This window comes from Lathamus discolor, chromosome 13 (genome assembly GCF_037157495.1).
Source record: "Lathamus discolor isolate bLatDis1 chromosome 13, bLatDis1.hap1, whole genome shotgun sequence".
Classification (NCBI taxonomy): Eukaryota; Metazoa; Chordata; class Aves; order Psittaciformes; family Psittacidae; genus Lathamus; species Lathamus discolor.
In genome coordinates, this window is record NC_088896.1 from 10633522 (window position 1) to 10659445 (window position 25924).

Below are 25924 nucleotides of genomic sequence, written 5' to 3' on the forward strand. Positions count from 1 at the left end.
ATTCCTTCGCTCCTGTTGGATGTTGGTAGCAAACACAAACAAGACTTTTGTCCTCATGCAGCATTTAAGAGACGTGGTCAAAAGTATCAGGATTGATATCTTTCAAGGAACTGTTAATTGCTGCTGCCACATTAGATTAATGATGCCTATATAACCCATGTAGGGGTCCAACTTTAGTGGTTTTCCACTGACTGGGAGCATGTAGATACAGCTTTGGTACCTATTTGTGGGCATTAATCCCCACTAATCTAGAGTGTTCGAACTGGGGTTTACTGCAGTTTTACTAATTCATTGGGTAAAAAGTTAGCTGAGATTACATTTTCAAGTAGCCTTTGGGAAGGAAAAGAAAACTGAAGGTCATTTTGTTCCATGAGGAACACCAGTAAAATCCATAGGTGTACTGAGTGAAGCCCATAAAGACAAACAGGCTGCCTGAGGGTTTTCTATTAGAAGCAGAGGAGAATGCAGGATGCTGGATGTTCACTTGGCTCTGCTGAAGCCTCAGCACCACCTCTTCAAAGGATGGATGGGCTGCAGGACCTCTGCTCTGTGTTCATTGCTTCGATGTGAAATCTCCCCTGCTCAGTGTGTGCCATGGATGTGATTTAATTCTTCTTAAGCCAAAAGCCAGACAAAAGCATTTGTAAGGTGCTCTAAGGCTTGCTTTTCCAAGCATTAAAAATGAAGATGGCAACACTTGCTCATTTAACCAAAATGTAGTGAAAATTATATGTCTGCATACAAAAATATTATTTGTACTGTTATCTTCTCCCCATGATAAGACAAATTCTAACTCTGGTAATTACAGCTGTGCCTCTCTTTTTCCTAGCTGTTTCAATGGATCCAACTCACTTCTCGTCACAGTTTCTTGCCCTGAGAAACTCAAAATGAAAGGTACTGTTGAATTGGAAAATATTATTATTACAGTAATAGTCATAAGGAATTGGATTTGTACAAAACTATAAAGCAAAACACACTGAGATGATTCATTGTGCATCACATGGAGAAAGACGTAATGTTGTTAATATGGGGGAACAGATGTGTCTATGTATTTTAAGTATCTCTTTTTCTTTTCTCTGATGAATAGTGTTTTTTAAATGAAAAAAAGCAAAAAAACCCAACAAACAAAGGAAGAAAAACCCAACCTGATCTTGATTACTGGTACTATTGAGAAAGTTCATTGGGAAATGAAAGCAGTCACTGCTGTTGCCATTAATCTCATTTTATGTTAGTTTGGCTTTTACTGCAGAAAGTAAAAACTCTGGGGTTTTCTTTCATACCCAGTCCCATATGTGAGTTAAAGCAAAGCTGACAAGCAAGTCCTTGACATAACCTCACGCATGCTGTGGTTAGGAGCTGTAGAGCAGCAACGGCCCAGATGTGATTTCCTCACTTTATTCAGATTAATTGGGCTTTAATTAAAAATGCCACACTTTGTTTTGTTTCGTTTTAAAGGGACACAGTTAAGGGTGATCATGCCTTAGTTATCTGTATCTTTTGAATGGTAAAGCTGTTTTGGTGTGCGGGAGAAACAAAGTTCATCGTTTTTCCGTTCTGTCAGACCTCAAGCATTTGGTGCAGGGACTGAAAACATGCTCATGGGTTAAAGCGGTCTACAGAATACCTTGTGCTTTTAAACATGATCGCACTCCCACCTTTCCTATAGGAGTAAGGCCAGTTTGTCACTATCTAATGGCTAAATACTGCATCCTGAATGACTGAACTCCCTCTCCAGTGGCTCCATACTGCAGACACAACCTATTTTAATATCCTTTACTGCACAGACCAGTGGAAGACAGATCTATAGAATTTATGAGACAATCCTTCTGGATTTTAAAATTATATGACACGCTTATAGAGTGGAGGTGCTCCTTATGAATCCCAGAGGACTTCTTTGAAATGCACAGGATTGTTCCTGTCTGTATTACACAGGGAACTGCCTCCTCTATTTACTGTGCTGGGAATAAGGAGTCAGTGTAGCCCCTTGACTATCTGCTTTTAAGATCTAAGTTAAAGACTAAATTTCAATAACCTTCAGATAATTCAGAGCTGAAAATGGGTAGGAAGACATTTGAGTAGATGGGATCTGGTTCCACAAGTAATTTAGGGCATCAGAAGTTATGGCAGAGTGTGACCTTCCAAAGGAAACACTTTGGAAAACATCCTATTCACAAAGCATCTCGTGGTGTGGAAGAGCATCCATGCCCTGTGCCCTCGACCCATGCTTTTTTGCTGTTAAGAAAGAGAAAAGCCAGAGGCTCCATGTCAGCAGAGATTTAACTGCCGATCATTTCAGAGGAGATGGAAAGTGTTGAGCACCCCGAGGGTGGTACATCAGGGACAGGTCCATGTTCAGTGATGCCCACTGGAATGGTGGGCATCAACCTGGGATGCCTCCAGAGCTCAGCAGAGGGATGAGCATCCTCCTTGAGCAGGATGCTGTGCACTGCATCCGCAGCCCACCCCCTCAGACCTGACCCTGCACTCATGGATGTGGCTGGCTCACGTGGACAAACCTCATGTGCCACAGCTCGGTAACCCTCATGATTACCCTCATAATTACTAGTTAGACACTCTTTTATAAGCACCCAATGACTTGCTAGGTCTCAGCCACTGTTGGAAGTGATGACTTTTTAATGGCAACCAGCACGCTTGAAAAGTTCCCTGAGATTGAACAATATTCTGGAGACAGACACATCCCCAGGGAGCAGCTGCCTGCCCTCTCATTGCTCAAATATTGAGGTTAATTGGGGAAGTGGAGAGCTTGGAATTACCACTGCAGTTTGAAGACATCTACATGCTTGTTTTGAGTGTTTTGTTTTAGATCCCTGTAAAAATACTGATGCAAGTTTTAGCTGTTAATCACACATCTTAGTATTTGGCAGCAAGTTTATCCTATGTACTGTAACTGAGCCTTGAACAAGATTTCCACTTCGTTTTGTTTGCTTACTTGGTAGTGCAGATAGGAGTGGGAAGACACTGAAAATGAAAACTCTATTTAGGCCACATAATCTCCTTCATTAAGTATCACTGATGCTGGATAAGGCTCACTTGGGGACCTATTAATGGAAACACATCTGCTGTGTTCATAATAATAAAAGGCTGGCTATAAAGTGATTAATTGCTGTTAACAGAAGCAGGCTCTGCTTTGGGAAGGCAAATATGTGGCACATGAGGATGCGCAAAGCACTCCAGGCAGAGGGAGGCATCGCACAGGCGAGCACAGTTTGGTTTGCAACACTGCAAGGGCAGCTCAAAGGGTTGTCTATGCCAGGATGGGTCAAGTTGGGCCACCCAGCCTCTGGCTGAGAATCCCACCTCTCCCAGACTTTCCCAAGGAAAGAGCTAACTGGAAAAGAAGCATCACTGCCTTTTTTTCTGATTCAAATGCATTTTATTAGCAGTATTTGTATTACGGTAGTCACAAGAGACCCTAATCAAACTGGGGCCCTCTTGTGTTAGATACTGTCCAGATGCATAATATAAACCAGCTCTTCCTTTTAAGAACTTAAAGGCTTCCAGATAAGCCAGAGCATGGGAAGGGAAAACCAGACATGAAGTGGGGAAATGCCATGACCTGCCTGAAGTTTTGGAAGACAACTGAGATCTCCTAGGTCTCAATTTGGGATTATTGAACTGTCCCTTCTTCAGGACTGGAAAATGACGCATGAGATCCTCAGCAGAGAGACATGAGCATACAGCCTTCAGCAGAGCCATGCTGCCTTCTGCCTGCAGAGGATCTGGCATAGGGGGACTAAGCAACTCAGCGAGAAAGAAAACACTTGTATCGGAAGATGCTCGGGATGCTTGAACAAAGAGATCAGAAACATTCCCAGCTTACAGTGACTGTAAGAAGGCATGTCATACCCTTTCAAATGGAGAGAAAGTCTGAGCCAGAATGGCAGGAAAATAAGGCTTATTTCCAGGCAGTATGCTAGCACATTGATTAGAGTCCAGATGGAGATAAAAAGGCTAGAGATCCGATGCACAGTGCTGGAATTGTATGTTTCTGTAGAAGATCTAATGTATTCATGCTGTCAGGTCACATACATTAGACCTAGAAACCTGATGTTTTCTTTCTTCTTTTTTTCCCCCTTTTTTTTTGGAAGCACTTTGAGCAAATATATTGAATGAGACATTTGCAAGCATGGAGCCCATTAATAACACAAGCCGAATGCAATGCTGCAGTCTCATTCATACTGCTCTTGGGAGCCAAGGAAATTAAAATCCTATACGTTTCTTTTCTGCACTGGGGAAATCAAAGCCAAACCATGAGATGGGGCTGATTAGAGACAGGTGAAATGTCTGTTTGTTTTTAGAGCTTTACAGCTCTCATTTTGATAGTCCCTAGATTTTCCAAGTGCATTCTGCAGATACCAGAGCGATGGCTGTAAGAGAAGAAAACAAGCCTGAAGACCATCTGAGAACCAGGACCTTTTCAGATGCCAAAGAACAAAAGATGCTCCAGTAAAGGCTCCCTGCTGACAGCTGCTGGAGACGCCTGTCTTATACTCACTGTATTCCTCACGCCACAGATTTGTGAGGCTGTGAACCTGCAGTCCCATTTGTGTTAACATGGCAATAAGAAAAACCTTCCATGAGTCTAATAGAATGAGGAAGCAGTAAACCGGATGATAATGATGCAGTTGTGCATATGCATAATATTGTGTACATCAGATGAACTCACTTATACATGGATATGTTGTGACTATATATAACACACATCTTATTCAAGGTGCACGAAGAGCCATGTCTGTGCATGTATAATCCTCGGTACTGATCCTTCTCCAGGCAACCCCTGTAAATCAGGATGCAGACATCCATCAGTTGAGTATTAAGTGGGCAGACAGACATCAAAATGACTTTGTCACGAAACTGATGTTCTCATCTAAATAGATATAAACGGTCTTGGTTTATAACTGCTTCCTTCAGTCAACCTCCTATGACAACCTAGGCTTGCTAACGTTCTTTTTATTGCCACCATCTGATTGTATAACTACTGATAGCAGCTCTTCATATTGCATCGATTACAAAGAGAACAGGAAAATGAACAAAATGTACTCATTCTGTTTATAGTTTCAACTATAATTTTGTGGCCCTCCTTGGACGCCTTAGCAGAAGAATCAGATGCACTTTTCTCCATGTTTGGCAGCATGCTCATAATTTGGCTGGGAGCTGTGTCCAAGTTTACTCAGCTCGTGTGCTCGCCTGCTTTCACGAATGGCTTTTTTTAGACCATGGGAGATAGACAGGGCTCCTAATGCAACTGTTGAGACACAGAAGGAGTTTCTATTAAACAGACAATTTCCGAAGCAGAGAGGTTGTTCATCATCCCTTGATAACCACCCACTGATGTGTGACGTGGTATGAAAGTTCAGACGTGATATATGAGGAAGGTGGATGATGGTGTACCTGGCAGAGGTTGTATTTACCTATCTAGTTCAGAGCACGGGGTTATTCCTATTCATCAAGGTAAGCGTGGGTCACAGCCTGCTTCTATTAACAAAACCTTACTCCCTTCCCCATCTCCGCCTTGCTTTTACTTCATTTAAAGGGTTGAGGTGGACAGTTGACTCATTTTCAGCTGTGAAAAAGCTGTTTTCTTGCTTTCCTGTACTTTGGTCAGTTCAGTGGTGGATGGCTTGAGATTAGAGTAGCCTGATTACGTTAGAAGGTAAGCATGAATCTGATCTTTTCAGAAGCAGAAAGAGAAAAGAAAAAGAACATTCTTTATCTCTCCTTCCATTATAAGAATTCCTATTTAAATCTAAATAGTTTTTATGCAATCAGTTATTTGCTTTAGGGACAAGTGGTAGAAATCTCATTCACACAGCAAGGAAACCCTTTTGACGAATGGATTCACTACTTAGAAAGCTAGTGCCTGTCTTGCACAATTATTTGCCTCAGGTATAAAGGGGGAAAAAAAGAAAGCAGTTTGGTAAAACTCTAACACTGAGAATGTAACTGTGGGCAAATTGGGCTGGAATATGTTTTTTACTAAGAGCTAAGCCAAAGGATTGCATTAGGGTAATCCCAAAAGAAGAACCATTCTGGTCCGTTCTTATGCACTGCTGCTGGAAAGTGTGCATCAAAGTTTCCACGGGAATGTGGGGTTTTCCTCTATCACTACCAAATTTCTCTGTATAAGGCTATGTAAAAGGGCTAAATAGAGGAAGGAAAATGTACCCCTGTTTCCTCAGTTTCCCTGTTTGCTGAATGGCCATATTCAAACCCAGGCACCAATCCTGGTTTTGTTTTGTTTCCATAGTTTTTGTTGACTGAGGTTTCTCCTAAAGAGATTTCATGGCATTTTTTCCCAGGCCAAAACCTCCCATCATTCTTGTAGTGTTCCATTAGCCTAATGATGTACATAAACTGCAGAGAGAGAGATAAGCCAAGATAATGAGGGAAAATACCCAACATATTAACAACTATGACAATAACAAGGGTGGTGGAGGACTAGAACACTGTAGATGTCACTTGTGGATGTGCCAACTGATGCCAGCCCAACACCCATCAGTATGAATGAACCTCCCTTTGATCAACCGATCGACCATACAGTCTGTGAAGTTTTTGTCCAGTCTTATTTCTAAGGCAAGGCAAAAATTTGTCATTGGCAAAATAAAGATTAAATAAAGCATGAGTAATGTGTATGTAGATCTGGAAGATATCTTGGCACCAAGATCAATTTCCTGCTCTGACGGATTTAGAAGTGCTCAGGTTCCTGCTGTGACTGGAAACTTGCTTCAGAACATCTTTCCTGTGATGCTCAGAAACCTCCTTCATGTTTCCACCCTCTATTTACTCACAACCAGTTTGATTTGGGGCCAACATTGTCTTTTAGCTTAAATAATTATCTCACTTCCCTGGGGGCCTACTTGGACTATTTATAGAAGGCAATCCTTTTCCTAGCCTTTTCCTCCTTTTCCTAGCCTAAACAAAGCTATTTTAGTTTGCCCCCCATCTTCCTCTGCACCTGCTCCACTGGCCAGATCCTGGCTGGTCCCTGTATCCCACACAAGGCAAGGACATTCCTTTTGCCTCCTGACCTTAGTATCTGCCTCCCATTTTCAGCTCTTGTTACGCTCATGGTTCGTTTATCCTGTGATCTTTAATACAGCCACATCTTTCTTTTCCATTTGCAATCTTTTTAAGGCCTGTTCATCACAGAAGCCTCCGTTGTTTGTCTCTCATCTCATTTCCATGCCATCTTTATCAGCAGAAGGGAGGTATGGGGATGGGCAGCGGTACAGAGATGCTATTTTGGGATTTATATTGCTATGACAATATGATTTTCCTGATTTACTATTGAAATCCTATAAATAGGCCACTGCACCTCAGCCTGGGCTCGTTATCTGTGATCCCGTTATAGCCTACGACAAGGCACAGGTTCATCTCACCCTCAGACCGTGCCTACAGTCAGACAGAGCGAAATGTGGAGGTGCCTGGTTTTCTTCAAGGAGTATGAAAGGAGGGAGGGCATGAGCCCAGAATTACTCACGTAGCTTTTAGACACCCTGAAGCCAGACGAGATGAATTTCACTTTTAAGTATCTACATCAGCAAGGTAGTGATGACTTTTGGGTATGCCAGGTCTGGCTGCTGAGCAGTAGATCAGGAACTGACTGACAGCAAATAAATGTATTTTCTATAGATGCCATTCATCTGGGGCACCTGCACATGAAAAGAGCATGAGAATTTCAAACCTCCCTGAAATCTGCTCTTTTATAAGTCTGGTATCGACCACGAGGAAGTGATGTAATGCTTCTGAAAATGTCTCTTATTGTGCCTGAACCAAATCTAGTGAGTTTGAGGTCGGTCACTGTTAGCCCTGAGCTAAGACACACATCCTTGTTCTACTCTTCCAACAGATCCCCCACACCAAGGGCCAAAGCAACACCTCTTTCCCAGGACCTGGACATCTCTGTTTTAATGAGGATGAGCTGGTCCTCAGTTTCCTTCTGCTGTGACTGCCCAGGGGGGCTGCACTCCTTCACTTTTGTCTTCATAAAACCTATACATCAGGCAGTCATCACAAGGTGAGCAGCACGTAAATCCTTGGGCTGTTTGTCGTGATGGAATCTGGGCAAGAAAAAGGACTTGGAGCTCACGATGGAAAATGTAACTGGAGAGCAGTTACTCTGGGGCAGCAACTTTGCTCAGCAAGCGTAGGAATGAGTTTGGTATACAATAAATCTCTGTAGTTCTGCAGTCTCACTTGTCAGCTCTCCCAGTGAGCATCCTCCCTGGTCCAGAGCCTGACAGGTTTAGCTCTGGATACCGTGCCTCGCTGGGCTGTTATGAATTCATTAGATTTTCCTCTTTCCCCCTGTTACTTCCATGCTATGTAAACTGGAAATCTGTAAACTGAAAACGTTTCTTCTTGTTTATAGGGAGAGAGATTGTTCCATGTATGGACCCGAACAGCTTCACCCTAGACATCACGTTCACTTCTATGTGTCCCAAGTCAGGACACTGCCTTTGAAACCTCCTGCTATGAATTTTGAGCCCTTTCCCTGAATATCCCACAAGGCAGACGCCTGAAGAAAACTCCCCCTTCCTGGAAGTGTTATGGAACGGGCAAACTGATGACTTGGGAAAAGAAAAGCCAGCATCTCCACTGTAAAGTTTGCTAACAAATGTGACCCTGCTGGGCAAGGACTGGTTTAATTTGGCTTCTGAAGCCAGCAGTGAGTTAAGAACTGCTCAGATGTCTTTGGATCACTTCAGTGAGAGTCTGCTGGCACATTTCAGTACAGTGAAAACACAGCACAAACATTTCAGTGTGGATTATTAGCAGAGTGGGAAAAAACCTACCGATGTGCAGCGATTAATCTTGTCCCTTGAAATTCGCTTATGCTGTTTCTTTCCTTCTTTAACCTTTGTTTAAAATCTCCTGCAGGGGTGGAGAGCTGGGAGGACATTTCAAATAGATGGCTCAGTCCTGAACATGCTTCTGAAACAAAAGAAAACATAAAGAAAGCATTTTGAGTCCGACTGTTCATGGGTGTCACCTTGGGTTTAGATCATCTGTTAAAATACAAACCCAGTGCTAATAGCTGTGTAGCTAAATACCCAGTTTCTTTCATTTACTAGATCTTCAGTTTATGCTTTAATTCAGCACCCCAACTAAAGATTATTAGAAATCAGTATTTATATTGGTTGCATAGGGGTTTATTTCAAGTGTAGAAGTAGTGGATATGGTCGCTTTGCAAAGCAGTTACTTGTAGCGAGGTGGCAGCTCTTCTCCTGCAGAAACTGCTCTGTATCCTTCATGGAAAACACCAGACAGTTTTAGGAAAAAGTGCAGCATATTTTATCTGAAACCACCAAAGCCATTTTTCCCACTCAACTTTGTCTTTACATAGGAAGTATTGCGTTCTATAGACGGTTGAAGTTAATCATTTCCCCTTACAAACACACTGGGGGACACGTTTCGTCGGATGCTCGGAGAAGCAGCTCGGCACGATGTGAATGGAAAGCTACCAACTGAAAACAGGAGCAGAGCCTGCAGTTGCAAACCACAGGACTGTGCATGACCTAGGAAGGAAGCAAAAGGATGTTTCCGAAACCCATAGCATATAATAATTCACTTTAATCTTCCGTTGTTGTCTTGCTTCTATGGCTGGGAAATAAAACCAACCAAAGTCCGACTGAGATTTACTTGAGCCTCTTGGCTTTCTGGCTGTCAGCTGGAGGAGAGCAGTGTTCTTTGAGAGCAATCAGCATAGATAAAGAGCTAGCCTTGAGGACAGCATTGAATGGGCCATAGAAACCCGTGATTTGCCCTGTGGAGATAGATTTGGGCGCATGATTTCAACAGGCCAGTGTTGGACCATTTGCAGGGAGATGTCTGCTCCTAGGGCTGAGGACAGCTTGTCTTTCAATGTCAAGAAATGGAAAAATCCCCCCACCAAAATAACTTCTGAAGTAAAGCCCTCATTCCATGCAGCAGAGGAGAGACCATGTTCCTAACAGTGATATGGGACTATGAGCTTTAATGAGTAATTTTCAGCCCCCAATAAGCAGCACATCACTGAGAGCTTCTCATTTTTTTCCCTCTTTTTCTGTACTGCTCAAATCGCACTGAGCTATAGATGCCTGACAGACACCTTCTGGGAGCAAACCAACCAACAACAGATATTCCTTGGTTCCCATTTCCATAGCCTGCAAACGCAGCTTGTGTTACCCAGTCTGGAGAACACCACTTGCCAAGAGGCGAAAAGCAAATCGCTATTTAAGACATCATCGAACTCCCATTGGGCCTCATCACCTCCGACAGATTTCTGAGTCACTAAGAGGAAGTATTTTACTGCTATCCTGTTTGGTCAGCAGGTGGAAGGGAAATAGCTCTCACAAACCCTGGAAAACATTTAACAAGACTTCAATTTCAGCAGAGTCTGACTGCTTTCGGTCTCAGTCTTACTCCTGGTTTCATGTAGTGCCAGCAGTTTGCTGGATATTTCAGAGAGGAAGACAACAAGATCCTTGGCATAAATACATTTGTTAACCCTGTGTAACTTTGGTGCTACTTCCCAACTTTTCATCCACTCATATCTTCCCAAAAAACATAAATAGCTCTCTCCTCTTGTTGATTCGTCCTCCAGTGCTTCAGAATTTTTACTTCTCTCCAAGATATTTTCCTGCAAGATGAGAAATATTCCATGTTCTTAAAACTACAGGCTGGGGTTTAAAATGGACTTGGGTAGTTCATAAACTTCACAAAAGGGATGATATTTGCCCCTAAATAAAAATAGGATTGAGACATCTTGCTGGGCTCTTCGCTTACATATGCCTCTTGTGTTACTGTTGTTAATCTTCTACCTTCGTTATTATGGTTCTCTAAAAGGTGAGAATAGGATAATCCAACTCCTTCAGCAAGCCTTGAAAATAAGTTAGCTTTAAAGACCTTTTAGAGCCAATTTTTCTCACTGTTTATACATTTCTGGTTCAGCAGAAATCCATCTCAGAACAACAATGAAGAAATAGGTCCATTGTTCAGCACAAGTATATAAAAGCTCTCAAGTTTCCTTAAAGATGTTCCAAAGTGGTACATGATCCTGGGCTCTCAAATCTGAGATGTATAAGAAACGTTTTAAAATACTCTTAAACAAATGGAGTCACTAGGTCAATTCCAGCCAAGCTGATGGAGAACAATGTATAGTACAGAGAGCGACTCTCTGACCCTCATCATGTGCTTGGTTCTGCAGCTCCATCCAAAGCGAGGATTTGGAAAGCCCTGCGATGTTTTGACACACACACATTTCATTTTCAGCTTCCACCTGGGATTTGTAGTAGCCACACAGCGAGGAGAGCAATTGTTTTTGTGGTTTCTTTCTGGCTCGGCCACAGGCTGATGCACCAGGAGTCTTACGAGAAACTCTGCTTTGTTGGGATTTCCTGCATGATTCTGCACACAAAAGCAGCCCGAGCGATTCAGCTGACACAGTTATTGGAACCTGCGGATGATTTTCCCAACACAGATTGATTTGGGAACCTCTGCTTTTCACCCACTACTCTTTGTTACATCCTACGTACTTCCTGTATGATATAACCTGGACATATTCTTTAATGGAATATCACTGTCATGAAGTGCCATTGTATTCTGCTAAAGCACTGAGAGCTATATTTCGATTGCCAGGAAGAGATTTTGACTTACTGAGATTTAACAAGTTACCATACACCAGCTGAGCTGTAGGAAATCTCCATATGTGCTTTTTCTTTGTTTTCTACATCTGTGGCAAATGCAAACCAAGGCATCTTGTTTTAAGCCTGTCTTCACTGTGTACTGAACAACATTACCTCGCAGTAACCACGGACCATGCTTACACACACTCATGTGGAGATGTAACTCATTAACCATAGGAATAATGGGTTGAGCATCTTATGCTTAGAGTGCGAAACACATCTTGAAGTCTCAGGAGTCAGCACATGGCTTCGCATACAGCACTGATTAGCAGAGGCAGTGAGTTCTTATTGCCTCTAACAGCAACATCCTAAAGCACCAGCTTGTATTTCACAATGAGACCTGACCCTCTGTGCCCACCGAGGAGGTGCACAGCATTACTAATCTGGCAGCTCACTCATTTATATAGTGAACAGCAAATCACTGTAATGCCTTAAGCTGCACCCCTTCCAAACAGTGAGTAAAGGCAGAAAAAACCCACCCAAAAAGCCAGCCTCAACCCTAATCCACTTGTTTTGGGGGATTTGGGGGTTTGCTGAACAAAACTCTTTTGCTCACTAAGGGATGTGCGTGGGGCATTTTCATGCTGCTGCTTAGACCAATACTACTCTGTTTGGTCTTTACTTTCCTTGGCATCACCTTGGCACCCTTCATTTCCACTGCCAGAGCAAATCCCTGCACCGGGTAGAGGAAACAAAGTGAAGGAAAAAATGCACTTACAAAGTTAGGACAAGTTTGTCAATAGGAAAATATTTACCTTGCATGAATAGAAAAACCTCTTGATTAGAAAAATTACCCACAAAACCCACCCAAACAAGCAAACCCCATAAAAAGAAAGAGAAAAACTGAAGTACTGTGATTACAGTGAGCAAATGAGAATCATTTTTGGATCAAGAACACATTAATGCACTCAGCAATTGAAAAGGAAAGAGATTTCATTCTCTTACCAGCCTCATTTTATTTGCACATTGAAGACATCAAAGCTGACCGGGTGCTGCTCTGAGACTACACTGAGCATACCTTGTGTTTTTCCTGATAAATGTTCATTTTAGACAGCAAGGCTGATGCATCTCTCTATAAAGCCTAATGGGAGGAATGCTGCAGGGGTCTGGTACCTGATAGGGCACTTAGGAAACCTCAGTCCCTGCGGAGCAGAGAGGTAAGGAACAGGTTCCTCAAAAATCTCTTTCCATGCTTATTTTAAGGCTTTACAGAGCTTTGATACGGTGTTTGGCACAGGCAGATTTTTCCCTTAAATTAAGAGCTGAAATTGCACAAAGCCAGCTGGTCAAATATCCCAGTTTAATTGCAGTAAGATACGGGACCGAACAAGTTAAATCTGAGTTATTGCAGTATTACCCCTAAAAGGTTTACTGTATGGGGTGAGTCACGGTGTGGTTTGGTCTGCTGTCTATGCAGAGTTTGCAGTATTTAATCTCTTATAGAAGCAGAAGAATCATCAAAGCAAATCAGAACAATGGTTTTATCAAGCCTATGGATCCACAGAAGGTGAGAAAGCCCCATGAAAGCACCTCCCTACTTGGGCAGCAATATCCTTTCGAGGAAAATTCTTTCCTGATCCCTTAAAGAAGTTATTTGAGATTAATGTAAAGACCATTTGTCGTTTAAGTTATAAGGAAAGGTAATGGCTTTTCCAGCTTTTTGCATCTGCTACAAGATTGAGCTTGTATTGTGAGCTTTTCTGTTAAGCACAAACCAGTAAAGAAAGAGTCTCCTCTATATGGCAAAGCCCAACCTGAGTCACTCATCAACTCACTGCTAATTGTCAAACGTGTTTATTACATGGGAGAATTGATAACCTGTAATAAGATGTGATGGGTTTAGCCAGCTGTGTTTCTACTATTTCAGGCTGGTGTACGTCCAACAGAAACCAAGAAGTTACATGAGTACAAAAGAAGGAAAAAAAAGGGAAATGAAGTACAGTAGTGTTGATTCAGCACTGGTGTATTTTCCTCTCCTGATTATTTCTGTAATAACAAGTGTCTGATAAGTGGGTTAAAGACTGACTGAAGGAGATGGGATTGGAAAAGAATTGCCATCATGTTTGTTGATATTCCTCCAGTTAATTTGAAATGTAGGCAAGTCATGGAATAATTTAGACTGGCAAAGTATTGCATGAAGCTTTCCTTTCTGAGCTAAGAAAAAGAGAACATGCTGTCTGTATTAGTAAGCACACAATGTATTTAGAGAAGTAAATGGAGTCAGGATGAATAGTGCCTACATGAGAAATAAATGGAGACAGAATCCACGGTGGAAAAAAAATGTCTGCTTCTTGCAGACATCTTCATTACCCATGGCACCGGAGCAGCTCAGTGCAGGAGTCATCTATTGGAAAACCCTGGACACAGATCCCTGCTCTTGCCCATCTCTCACAGGATGTCCTTTCCTCTCCAGCTGAAGCGGGAGGTGCCCATACAGCCCTCTGCCCTCGGGACATGGCCACCGTGCTACCACAGAGTCCTCCGCACACCAGTGTGACCATGGCACAAGAGCACAGCCAAGGAATCTGGCTGGAAGGAGCCAGCTGGAAAGTTCATCTACCAAAACCAGGGAAGCCCCCATATGAGAGACACTCAGCTCCTGATGTGTCAAGGCTTGAGGACAGCATGGTGGCACCCTCATCTGGTGAGCTTCTCTTTGCTTTTCTTCTTTCATTAGCAAATTTTCCCCCACAAAAATCCTGCCAAAAACATTATTGGGAGCAACTCGCATGATATTTGCAGCTGACCACATCCTCCTCAGTCTCTCTTCATCTTGGCATACTCAGCTTATGAGCTTGCAGAGAACAATCCACCCCTTACCCAAAGGCACTCAAATGCAACCACCATTCCCAAGCACTCCAGCGAAAATTGGGCATGACCTGGGAAAACATGGTCTTAAAACCCAAACATGTGCTGATGATGCCTGACTAATGAATGTGTGGTGGCCAAAACTAATGAGACATGACCATGTTAGTCTTAGAGAAATCATAGTGATTAATCATCGAACCAGAGGAGCACACATAACGATAGAAGGCCATGGGCATCTTCACAGAGGACTCAGATGTCTTCCTGGAGGATAATTCATACAGGATGCAAGATTGCTGATCTTCACACACTAAACTTCACGAAGGCTTTTGATCTGTACCACATGGGGTTAGATTAGAAAAGGCATGAAATGTATACAGCCTCTTCAAATGGCAGGAAAACTTCTCCTTGATCACAGCAGAAGATATGAATCAAGAAGATTTCCTTCAGGAAAAGCTCACCATTCAGGGTTTTGACAGTGCCCCCAGATACACTTAGGATGTGGTGAAGCTTGCTTTGCTCTTCAGTTCACCTGCGTGAACTGAAATTGGGAGTGGAATCAGCACAACGGTTTCTTGCATGTATTTTCAGCCTGGATTTCATTAATATCTTCCCAGAGCTGGGATTATTTTGCTCGTGTACAGTGTTCAAATCTGTTCAGGCTTTGTTTGGAAGCAGAAAAACACTCCTAATGGAGGCACCCCGTGTAACCTAATAGAAAATGATAGTGCCCAACAGCTTTTCTTTTAAACAACTATTAAAGTTTAATACATAATCTGATCCCACTACGGAATTCTGCAAGTGTTAAAAATAACCCAACAGGAAGCATAAAAGTACTTATTAAATTCTACAAGTATTTACAGTAATTTCTGCATATGACTCTATTAAATTTCCATGGCACGCTCATTTTGACCAAATTCCACAGAATTTTTCCTAAATGCTCAGCTCTTCTCCAGTTTCGATGAACAAAGGAACAAACCAGCCTGCTTCTTATCTGAGATCTGGTTAGATCAACACCACTGGCTGCAAAACACAGCACCAGGCTCTCAGATGGTGAAATTCAGCATAAAGCTGTTGCCTTCAATTCCAGGCTCAGGGACTCCAGCTCCTCCTCTGCCTACTGCTCACCTCAGTATGAATCCATCTGCTTTTGGCTCCTGGTTTCCACTTAGTCAATGTGTAAAGCTATTGTTTAGCAATTGGGCATATTTTAGTAGCTGTGATATTAGCTGAGCTAGTCCATAAATGATGGGAGGGGCTCCCGAGATGTTATTCCCTCTAACGCTTTCTGCTGGATGCGGATGGGATGGCCAAGGGCTGAGGTCATCGACGCTTTGTGTTTAGCGGGAGAAGGGGAATTTTTGGCTCTTTCCAGCAGCATCGTCTCCCAGTGACTGTCAGGGTTATGCAACTGGATGTCTCCATGGTGCCTGGGAAGCTACAGCCCATCCCTGCTGGAGATGCTCTATTCTGAAGCAGATTCTGTATTTCAAAGAATGACATTTGCTGACTACCCAGACACAAAGGCACAACCATTTCCATCACAGAGCTTGTCTCATCCCCCCAAGCTGGGCTGGCCCTGAGGAGCTGCTCTATAGAGACCACGCAAAGGGGCTGTGAGGATGGGTCATGATCTGTACGGTCGGTTGCCAAAAATACTCCTGGGAACAAAGACACTCCTCGAGTTTTCAGCAGCTGAAGTAAATCGTGGACAAAGAGCCCAGAGGGAGCTGTTGGCACACATCACGCAGCCATCAGACAGGAATCCTGCTCCCACATCAGCCAGCTTCTTGACAGGCAGGAGTTTAGAAGCCATTCAGCACATGAAAGCTGGTAAATATGTGCGTATATATATGTATATGAGAGATTTATGCATAAGGAAACTGGCATATCATTTTCCGAAGCTGAAAATGTGTCGCTCAGCCGTAATTGCTAAACGGAGAGCAATCAGAATGATTGCTTTCAAGGCTGTGATAGAAGCCTTCAATGAAGGCTCTTAGACATACTTGTACGCGCAGTTGTGGTTTTAATAGGGTGGTTCTGGCTAGCGGCTGAATAGATGCAACTGCACGGAAGGGGTGAATGACAGCATATCCTTTTGAAAACTTCACTCAGTAACACACTACCCTTACAGACTGCAAACTCCCCCAGAGACGAGGCTGCCTTTTGGATACTGCAACACAAACAGATGCTCCCCTGCAATTAAGCCTGGAGGAGCTGCACATTTGCATTGATTTTGCACTTGCTGGTAGAATTCCTCCAAATTACTCCCAGGCAGTAACTCCGCTGCTTTGGGAGCACAGAGCTGGAGCAGGAAATGCTTTCAGCGCAGTTGCTTGTTATTTTGTGAGTGTCCTTGGGCCAGGCTGCCTGCCCACAGCTTCTCTGTGAACCACCACTGTGAGCGATGCCACTTGAATACCACTGAGCCGAGACATAAACTCGCTAAGCTAAACACAGAGCAGGGATCAAAGGCACCAGGTTGGGGGGGGGGGGGATCTGCTGTCATCGTTTTCATCAGCAACTGGTGAATGATCAGTGAAGGGGATGGGTGTTCAGGGAATTGCAGCAGAGATTACAAGGAAGCTTTGACTTGCAGTGTTGTATTGACTTGCCCATTAAGTGCTTGATGGACTTTGGTTTTCTCAGATGAGTTTTCTGCTTGGCACTTCCTCTTCCCTCTAAGTGTGTGTTACACAACTCTGCTTGGCTTGCGTCTAGCCCTGGCTTTGCTACAGGAAAAGCTTCATATCAGCAGGCCAGGTATATAATAAGGTGTATTCTCCTCGAGTTATTTATGAACTAAGAACACATCCCTTGGCAAGGAACTCTGCCTCATCTCTGACACTATTCCTTAAAAAGCAGCTTCCTGATTTTCCAGATGCGACTTGTGCTTCTAAAGCTCTGGATTCTTCTAAAACTTGGGATTTCTGCTCCCAAGTGCCTGGTTTGCAGGTCAGACCGCAGAGGATGGAGGTAAGCACAGGCATTTGGAGCAGGGGTGTCACCTCCTCACAGCACTCCATCTCCACAAAGCCCTTTACCATCATTTTGCCATCCCACACATCATACAACAGGCTATGAAACCCCCAGAGAGCACTTCCACCAACGCACAGGAAGAGTTGTGTAGCAAATGCAAGCGATAGCTTGTGTTTTGATTTCGTACTCCATAAAAGTCCATTCCATCTTGGAAGGAGAAACAAAGAAGTGGGGAATCCAACTGTATCCCTTGGAAATCACCCAATAGACTCCAGAGGAGGATCAAATCGCCATAATGCAATAAAGCAGACAAATGAAAAAGGATTCTGCAGTCAAGGTATAGTCCAAATTTCCTCCATGTCAATGGCAAGTCACTGGCCTCTAGTCAAAAGTATGCCTTGTGCTGACCAAAGAAGTAATGCACAGGATCAGACGCTGAGCAGTTTTGGAAAGACTGTACAGAAGGAGAATAAAGGACTAAACTGATAATCCTATCAGGAAAATACAACTTAATCTGGAGCTACAGATGAAAGCTTGAGTCCAAATCATAGCAAATTCACCTCTATCTGCTCGTGGTGCTGACAGCAGAACTGGCTGCCCGATGTTTTGTGCCTAATTACCTGCATTACAGCGAAGTGCACAGCTTTTCTTAGAAGAGAACTTTTCTGTCCTTCTGAAAGTTTAATCCCCATAAGAGGATTTCCATCCTGTCCTTGGCAGAGTCGGGAATCAGGATTTTCACATCGCCTTCAGCAGAAAAAGGAACTATGTATTCGCATCTGCACGCTGGTGCTTAGCAGGAGCTCCTTGCACAAAGCTCCTCGGAGTCAGCAGGGACCCAAGCCAAGCTTCGCTCCAGTTTAGTGCCCTTTCTTTTCACTGTTTCATTCTTTGCTTTTGTCTCTGCTTCTCCTAGAGACTCCCCATGGCCTGTTAATGGCACACTGCTGGGAATTAAACCTTGTGGGGGCTGAATTAAAATAAGCTCCACTAACCCTGAGCTAAGGGCATCACTAAGGGCTGCAGCCAGGCTGCCAGCAGGGCACTAGAGGAGCAGCGCAGCAGCATCCTGACCCATGGCAACGAGCTTACAGATGTCCAAGTAACATGGTTTTACCTTAGTGGATTCAAAAAGAGCACCCATGTCCTGGAAGGAGCAGCCCCACTAAGCCTGGCTTGAAGTTTTATCATATGTATGAAGAACATAACCAAAAGCACAGATGCTTATCTAACTGAGCCCACAAGCACCCACAGCAAATATAAAAGCCATTCATTCACTCATCTTTGCTGTCACTGAAGGAATCTCACTAACCATCCACAGCGAATAGAGATCTTTTACAGGAGAGAGGATGCCACCTCTGGACTAACTCTTTTTCCCAAGGATACACGTTGCTATTCAGTGCAATTCCCAATCTGGAACCTGACCCAACTCTATCAGACACATACAAATCAATGGGATAAATCTGCTGGATCAATTAGTTGCCTCAAAATGCCACAGCAAATTGCAATACACTGATGAGGCTGTGGTGAGCCTACGTTAACCAGTGGTGTCCATTAAGCTAGTGGCCTCACTGATGTAAAGTGGCATGTAATAAGAAATTAAACTCATCAGTACCTCTGCTGTGAGGTTATCAGGCAGCAAATAATCACAGGGGAACAAAACCAGCAGCTCACAGTTGGATGCACTTGGTTTTTACGTGCTTTAAAGGGACTCTGTTCTTTAAAGGGGCTCTCTGACTTCTTCATAGGAGGAGCTGCCCCCAAACCAGCCAAGAGCCCCATTTCCAGCAGAGGTGAAGGTGCTGGGCAGTAGGCAAGGAAACACCCCACCATGGATACAGCTGGAGGGCAGCCATGGATGCTTCCTAAAGGGTGAGTGGGAACAAGCTGGCCCTGAGCTGCTCGTCTGCCACTGATGCTGGCAACTCACTTTCCCATTCAGCAGTAAAAGGTATAAACAAGTTGTATGGGGGAAATAATAGGTATAAAGACAGCAGAAAGATATAGAAGTGGGAGACTCATGCCTGATACAACAGTACACAGTGTTCTGTGAGCCCTGACCGTCCTCTTCAGCTTTCAAACTCTTCTGTGGCACTGAATCCATCTTTAAAGCTGTTTGCAAAGCATCTGCTGCCCTGACAGTGCTGTATGTAGCAAGGAAGGGCAAACACAAAACAGGCTTGAGCCACTCCGGGGCTTGAAGCTGCCCAGTATAAGTAAGGTGAAGCACCACTCAGCTCTCCATTTAACAGAAGCAGTTCTTGGAAATGAATGAAGGGAAATAAAGTGCATGTTCATTTGTGCAGTGCATAACAGGGAGGCTTTGTGAGAGGAAAGCATTCAAATCCAGGGCTTCACAAGAGCAGCTATGAAGTTACCTCCTTGCTGCGGGGCTCTGTACATCTGCAGGGTGCTGTTGGTTGCCATTGAAGGGCCACGTCCCATCCCAGGACAGTGGGAAGAGCCACTGGTGGGCTGCAGGGACTGTACCTGCGGGATAAGCTTTAAAGCAGCACAAGCAGCACAGCGGCTGCAGATCACCCAGACCCCAAGCACTGTGTCAGTGCTGGGCTTTAGCAAAATGCACCCCAAAAAGGGGCTCTGCCCCACGTGCTCAGCACAAATCCCTCCCTGGGAGAAACAGCTCCTGGCAATGCTGGAACGGGACAACGCTCCAACCACAGCAAGCAGGGCAGAGCCAGCCTCTCCTTGCTCCCAAACTGCCCTCAACTCTTATAACTGCCTGCAAGCTGCTTACCTTTAGGAGGGAGCAGCGCAGCACACGAGTCCTCCAGTGACCTGCAGACCTTGTAATAAAAGCTTTTTATAAAGGCTATATCTATTCAAACTTCTTTTATCACCCCATCACAGCACTGCTAAATGTCTCCTACCTCCTGAACCAGTCTGGCCTTCTTCAAACTACTGAGTCCAAGCAACAAGTGCAACAAGCACAGAATAAACCTTCTCCACCAAAGAAGCCTTTACCCTTTTGTGCTCTGCTTATGAAGCGGCTGCGGTCCTTCCAGAAACAGCAAGGAGCTCTCTGCACACTGGAACCACAGGCTATCTTGCTTAGCACATATGTGATTTGTTAATGGGGTAATGTAAGCATGATTGGCTGCAGATGTGGCAGCAGGCTCAAGCACTGGGTCTGCATCAGAATTCCTTTAAGGTTGCTAATATAGCAAACTGATTAATTAGCCTGCAAAGCATCTGACTTCCAGCTTTTGTGGCAGTATCTGGTGGAATATGCAGTCACTTGACAGTGAGGAGGGGAAGCAGCATGCGAGATGCCATGCATACCGCAGTGAGCAGACTGGGTTCTTTGACCAGCAAAATAAACATTTCAGGTCTGATCGGAAAACATCTTGTTTGGAGATCACTGCAGGGTAATTCCATGCAGGAAAAGCAGAAAACACAGCTGCCACCTCCCTGCCCCACTGCTCACAACAACCGTTCAGGGGTTGGAAGGGGCAAAACAGGCAGTTTGGGGAATAATATGGCCAGTCTGAGGTCGAGCGTGCGGCACCAGGGACTGGAGCCAGGTTCTCAGTCATGCTCAGCCTCCTGCTCTTCCACACTTGTGGAAAAAGAGATCAACCCTCCAAATCCTTGTGTTTGCACCAGTGCAGTGGGAGAGCATCCTGGCCTTCAGCAGTGCTGCCAGGAAGGGTCTTTGCCTGCATCCTGCCTCCTGCAAAATGGCATTATCAGAGGGTTTCTGCCTGCAGGGCAAGACAGCAGCTTGTTTCAATAAAGCTATTTGCTCAGAGGAAGCTTATTAATCCTCACTGAGTGCCGGAGCAGCGCAGAAATGGAATGACGAAGGAGTTCAAACGCTGGGGAAACGCGGTCAACCTGTAAACAGGAAGTGAAAAGAAAGAATTCCTAAATCCCAAGGCATGTCCTGCCCTTAATCACCCACCACAGCCTCAGCTGCCATCACTCTGCTGCACTTTCCTCACCAGAGCCAACCAAGGCTTTCGTGGCTTGTCCTTAGTACAGCCCCTGGTAGCAGGTAAACTCTGGTAGCTCCATCAGCATCAGCATCATCGCTGGCACAACATCTTTAATCCCCACCCCAGTGCCATATGAAACTTGCTTTTGTGCTATCACACTTTAGTTGTTCAGCTTGTGGTTTCCTACCAGGCTGTGCAATTGCCTGGAGGAAATCACGGTACTTAACACTTGAATAAGCCACTGCTTTCTCCCAGTGCCACCATGGTGATGGATCCCATCCTGCACATAGGGGGTTTTGCCCCCAAAGAGCTTTTTTCTGGCCTTGGGCATTGTGGGGCATGGCAGTGACTGCTCATGCCCTCTGCTGGTTGGATTCCTGGGATTTTGAGGGGTTTTGTGCAATGATCTATTTTAGGAATACATGCATTTAACTCAGCCCTGCAAAGGGCTGGAGATGTGGAAGAGCTGGGTGCCCTCCTGAAGGAAAGGTGCAAGACAGGCTTATAACATTTATATCAGGTTTGGACACACAGCATTCCATCGATGGGCTTAAGCATCAAACTGGGAGAGTGGGAGAGGACAGGGAAGGAATCCAGCTAGGGACAGCCATAGACCAGCACAGCAGGACAGCACGTAGGACGTGATGGTGATCATATGTTAGCAATGCCCAAGCACCAAACTCAGATCAGGAGCGTGGGATTGAATTAACAGGGTTTATGCTGCATTTATCTGAACCTATTGTGCAAAACATGGGAGCTTGATCCCATGGGATGCTGCAGCTCCAAGACCTTGAGGGTGGAAAGCTGAGCTGGCTCTGTGTATTGTGGTGAGCAACAGGAAAAGCCTGGATGTGGAGGGGGAAAGAAACCTCTGTGCAGACATCTTAGTGCAGCAAATCCCCAAACTGCTTGGGCATCTCCCACCAACCCTATCAGGAAGGACAGCCAGTGTTATCTCCTTGGGCAGCCTCAAACCTCTGTGTTTGCACTCATATAACCCCCTCCATGGAAATCATGACCTGAAATGAGCAGGCATTTGTGTAACTGTTGAAATAGAGTGGAGAACAGTGATTTGTCCAAGGTTGTCAGAGGTGGGTGCCAAACCATGACTTGACCTCACAGCCCCCACATGGGACCTTCCACCGGATCGGGCATCGTGTCTCTTGTGAGCGCTTTGCTTTGACTAAACCCAAGCGGGTGTTGCTGGAACAAGCCCCAGGGACACGTTTTTGGGCAGGCTTGGGGTGGCAGCAGCAGGGACGGAGCCAAGGGGCTGACTCATGGTGCTGAGCCCCTGCCAGCACCGCCGGCTCCCGCTGGCTGCAGCGCTGAGAGAGTTCTCGGTGTTTCTCCCTCTTCCCTTTCGGCACAGGAATCGTTACTCATTCCGCACACAATGCCAGGTACGTTTTATTGTGGAACGGGCAATGACACGGAGCGGCTGGGCATGGGAAGGCAACTGATTGAAACGCTGCATTTCCTACATGACTTCAAATTATAACAATCCCAGATATTAAGATTTTGGCACCGGGAATAGTTCAGAGGATAATTATGTGCTATGATCTAATTTTTGAGATCTGCGCTTATTGCCAAATCTCTACGGCTTTCCTGTCTCCCTCGAGAGCAGTCCAAGCTGCAGGTTCCTTTTAACTCTCACATCCCCGAGCCTGTCCTGACTTTTTTCCTCTTTCTTTTCCCATCTTTCTCTTGAGACTTTTGGGAAAGCTTTTATCCAAACCTGGAAGAAGTCAGGCTCTTCTTCTTATGTCCTTATCACTGTAGCTATGGGAAAGGAAAATAAATGAGGATAAAGTTGGTATCTTCTGGATTTTGTGCACCATTCGATTCCAAAAGTTGATGCTCCTGCGGATGTAATAACTGATGCCAGTGTCAGGGTCTTATGGATGTACACACAGAAAACCCCACCTGAAACTTTATCGTTAATGACTGAAGAGCCGTTTTCCTACGTCTTTGTCAGAAAAGAACAAATATGCAAGTCAGGAGAATTGCAGCATCCCAGAAGCAATGTCCCCTGTGAATGAAGCCATTGTAAAGGGTCTCTATACATGTGGAGAAGTGGGGTCTTCAGAGGGACAATGAAGCTTCACTGTTCTATGTGCTGCTTTGGAATCCCGATGCCACCACACTTCCTTTTAGTCTCAGATCCCCCAAGCTGAGGCATTTTCAGCTTCACCCTGGTCCCTAACAGTGGCTGCTGCCTTCACACTCGTTTTGCTCTGTGTAAGCAACTCAGCAAACACAAAGCACAGGGGAAATACTCCTTTATATCCCTGCAACGTGCAGCAACCTCCCTTTCAGGCTGTGCTCAAGTTCGTGCTTTTGCAGCTAAAATTGCCCTGGATATTCTCTGTGCTGGGATTCACTCCTTCGCACCCAACTGAACGCGTCTGAAAGGCTGTTTCACTTTCTATGCCTAACGTGAGGCTTTATGTATACCCGCAGTAGTGAACCTCAGCAGCCAAGTGGCAAGCAGTGGAGGACGCAGTTTTAAGCTGTGTGCGATGTCTTTAGGAGCAGTCAGTGACAACGGGGCAGCACTACACAGAGACCCTGAGAAGGTGCATACCTGAGCCCCCCGGACATCAGACTGGGTGCAGCTTGTGTTTATGGGTTTCCTCCTGGTATTCAGTATGGGCATTGCTGTAGCATCCTCTTGTTTCAGTTTTTAGTTTATAATCTATAAAGTGATCACTTTTAGGCATCGCTGAAGCTGATTATGTTGGTTGTTACAAAGCTGATTGTTGTGTCTACAGGAATCAGAAGTGATTTGTAAACCATCCATAAGCAAAGAAGAGTCTTAAAGGCACGGATGTCTCTAGGTCCTCTGTGGGCCATTCACTAGAAGATTCAAACATACAGAGCTGACAGGTCTGCCTTATTTCATGGAATCATTGAATCATGGAATGGTTTGGGTTGGAAAGGACCTTAAAGCTCATCCAGTTACAACCCTTTGCCAGGGGCAGGGGCACCTTCCACTAGACCAGGCAAACAGGCAGGGTAAAGACCACAATTCTAACGTGGGGTTTGACTTGGGGCATTCCAGTGTGGGGAGACTTTGCTTCATTCTGTCTAAAACTGCTCCATTTCTAGCAGCAATAGCCCCTTTATGGGTCCCCCCATCCCTGCATGGTTGAGCAGAACGTTTGCCACCTCCATCAGCAGCCCCAGCCCTTGCTCTGGGGCACTGGGGGACCCACAGGCAAAGTACAACAGCCCTGAGAGCGCGCCTGCCTGCACTGCCCAAGCTTGCTTCAGTAAATTCATCCTCATTTCCTGATAGAACAAACCACCCCCCTCAGGCTGCTTCTAGAGAAGAAAAAAAGAAATCAATCAAATACTAAACCCATGTTAAAATAAACAACACGCAGCGAAAATCTGTTTTCCCTTGTTTTCCTTAGTAGGAAGTCAGCAGCCTCGACAGGGCTTTGATGTGGGGATACACATTTGATGTCAGCAGTGCTGACAGACAGGCCTCGAAAGGCTCCGGAGGAGGCTTTGAGTTCACACAAGCACTCCCACGTTCGTGTATGTCTGTGCAAGGGCATCCCAGTTGCCTGAGCCTGCAAAACCCAGACCCTGCACTCCGTGGGGAGGGGGTCCCGCAGGCACCTGCATGAGATCCCAACACAAAACCTGATGTGCATGGGTTATTCCATTCCCCTTTGGTTCCTGTTCTGGCTGGAGATTAAAACACAAAGTGTTGACAACAGAACAGAAGCCCCCCCTTCTCCTCCAAGGCATGGGAGATGCTCTGATTTTGCAGAGGTTTGATTGGAACCTCTGTGAAGACCCAGGTGAATGTAAAAGCCCAGGAGCTTACATGGGCTCTTTAAAACATGAGATCTCCTGAGCAAAGAGCCAAGAACCATCCCAGTCATCTACAGAGATGTTCAAAGCGGGAGAAAAAAGCTCTGGCTTTCTTCTTTACTGAACGCTTGAGGCTGCACAGACCCTGGGGTTTGCTTATCATGATGCCATCGTAATAAGCATAATATTATGCTCAATAATATATAATAATTAATATATTACTGCATAATAAGGTGCTACCCTCTCCTCAGCTCTGCTGAAAAGCCTTTTCTAAGTATCTTCCATCTAAAGCTACTCAGATCAGAAGGAATTCTCCTGGAGCTTCAGGAGTCCCTCTGCAGACAGAGCCCAATGACTGCCCCTGGTCACCTCCACCACACTGACTGCAAATGGCCAGCTCTCAAAAACTCTATGAAAACACATAAAAAGGGTAAACAGAGCTTGACATCAGCCCCGCAGGACCCTTCACATTCGGGTGACACCACCCTTATTCAAAGTGAAGCTTTTGCGCCTGGGCTGGAACCAAGCAACCTTTCATTCCCAGGACTTTTCAAACAAGAGCCACTTGTACCGAGCTGTTGCTTGACCATAGGGATGGTTTCTGTGGACACCAGATGGTTTTCATAGAGCTCAATATTTTTGTCCTGAAATAATAACACCGCCGAC

At 44.8% G+C, this 25924-nt stretch overlaps 1 long non-coding RNA gene across 1 annotated transcript; it reads right to left on the bottom strand.

The window, feature by feature from the left end:
• Nucleotides 1–3453: 3453 nt before the first annotated feature.
• Nucleotides 3454–20509, bottom strand: LOC136021405 (uncharacterized). Its single transcript, XR_010615763.1, has 5 exons — nucleotides 20363–20509; nucleotides 20230–20278; nucleotides 8817–8955; nucleotides 7502–7673; nucleotides 3454–4798 (listed from the first exon to the last, which is right to left on the bottom strand). It is a non-coding gene; the product is annotated as an uncharacterized LOC136021405 (long non-coding RNA).
• Nucleotides 20510–25924: the final 5415 nt, after the last annotated feature.